Genomic DNA, 2,500 nt, shown 5'->3' with positions numbered 1-2,500 from the left:
GAATATGAAGCAATATCCAACAGATTTTGTAGATTTGAGAACAAAGCTCTCAGAAGAATATTGGGAGTTAAATGGCATGACAAGATTAGAAATGAAACTATATAAGTGATTACTAGAATGCCATAAGTAGCTGAGATCATATTGAGGGGTAGATGGAGATGGCTTGGCCGTGCTCTTCGCACTCCTCAAGAGAGACTATTTCACCAAATTTTCAGCTGGGGTCCAAAAGGCCCTAAAAAAATTGGAAGACCGAGGACTACATGGCTGAGGATTACGAAGCGTGTAGTAGGAGATGATGAATGGAGAAGATTTGATTTAAAAGCTCACGATAGAGACGACTGGCGAAATCTAACAATCTAACTGAGGCTCTTTGCGTCAATAGGCGTAGGAGATGATATACTGTATATATATATATATATATATATATATATATATATATATATATATATATATATATATATAGATCTACATGCAGTATATATATACATATATATATATATACATATAAATTATAAATATATATATATATATATATATAATATATATATATATATATATATATATATATATGCATATATATATATATATATATATATATATATATATATAATTATATGTATATATGTAAAAAGGGTTATGAACATGGAGGTGGAGGGCATAAGAAGGAGAAGGTGAAAGTTCGGGTGGAAAGATAAATTATTGAATAACACGATGGAAAACGGTCTAAGAAGGACAGAGGAAGATGGAGAAGGCTGACTAGAAACAGAGATCCCATATAGAAATGGGAAAAGCTAAAGAAGAAGAAGTGTCTGTGAGTTTTTGTGTGTATGTACAGTATATGTATGAATGAGTGTATGTGTACACCCATAAGCTGTGGATTCGCAAATGTTTAAACAAGTGAGTATTACAAAACACACGTACACTCACACACACTATGCTGAAAATAGTGTTGTAATATTATGACTATCAACGGTTTAAAGGTTTAAAGATCGCTCATGAATGGCAGAGGCAAGGGTCAGTGACATTGCCCTAGCAATCAGGACAATGCCCTAGAGACTGACCATATATTATATGATCAGCACCCAAGCCTCCTCTCCACCCAAGCTAGGACCAGGGAGGGCCAGGCAGTGGCTGCTGATGACTCAGCAGATAGACCTATAGGCTTCCCCAAAGCCCCCAACCTTAGCTCACAAGGATGGTAAGGTTGCAGACACTAATGGCACTAACGAGTCTGAGCAGGACTCAAACCCCCGACTGGGAAACACCAGGCAGAGACGTTACCAATCAGGCCACAACAATGACTATTCAATGAGTAACATAACAGCAATTCTAGCCGAAATAGTGATATATGCAAGAACAGAATATCCATACATGAAAAATTAGAAAAATTCAGGCTAAATGAATAAGAAAATAAAATACAATGATAAATAACAAATGCATAAATAATGACATATATTAACATAAAACATATTCGATTACAATTGAAAAAATGGTGACATATATGTCTAGAGAAACATTTAATGCTCTACAAATCAACATTAAAACCTTCCTTAAACATATGGAGCATCAAACATGTATAACACTCATCATCATCATTATCATCATCATCATCATCATCATAATCATCATCACCATCATCTCCTCCTACGCCTATTGACGCAAAGGGCCTCGGTTAGATTTCGCCAGTCGTCTCTATCTTAAGCTTTTAAATCAATACTTCTCCATTCATCATCTACTATTTCACGCTTCATAGTCTTCAGCCATGTAGGCCTGGGTCTTCCAACTCTTCTTGTCCCTTGTGGCGCATTCTAAAAGTTTGGTGAGCTAATCTCTCTTTGGGAGTGCGAAGAGCATACCCAAACCATCTCCATCTACCCCTCACCACAATCTCACCCACATAAGGCACTCGAGTAATCTCTCTTACAGTTCCATTTCTAATCCTTTACCGCCATAACACTACCAAGAGACTATTTCAACTAATCTCTCTTTGGGAGTGCGAAGAGCATCCCCAAACCATCTCCATCTACCCCTCACCATAATCTCATCCACATAAGGCACTCGAGTAATCTCTCTTACAGTTCCATTTCTAATCCTGTCCTGCCATAACACTATCTAAGACTCTATTTCATAATTTGCAAAGCAGGTGGAAGACCCAGAAGTACACCTAAGCCGTCGTTACAGAAATTATTATTACTATCATCACCAATGCTGTCGATGTTACAGCTATAGATCACGAGTTGCCGTTCTTCCTCGGATCGCGAACCAGTGTTGCCAGGTATGTGAATTTATCCCTAGATTTGGAGATTTTGGGTGTCTGATGGGATATTCTGTTCAAAGTTCTATGAAGAAACAAAGATGAGTGAGCCTTTATATTATTGGAATTAGTTTGCTTGCTCTTATATGAAGTATATTGAGTAATTTCTATATTAGTAAAGCCAACGTGATCAAGACAGAAGAGAATATATTTGTGGAAATCGGGAATTTTTAGGTTAGTTTGGGG

Source organism: Palaemon carinicauda, chromosome 7 (assembly GCF_036898095.1).
Source record: "Palaemon carinicauda isolate YSFRI2023 chromosome 7, ASM3689809v2, whole genome shotgun sequence".
Taxonomy (NCBI): Eukaryota; Metazoa; Arthropoda; class Malacostraca; order Decapoda; family Palaemonidae; genus Palaemon; species Palaemon carinicauda.
Note: the sequence above shows the minus strand (reverse complement) of the source record.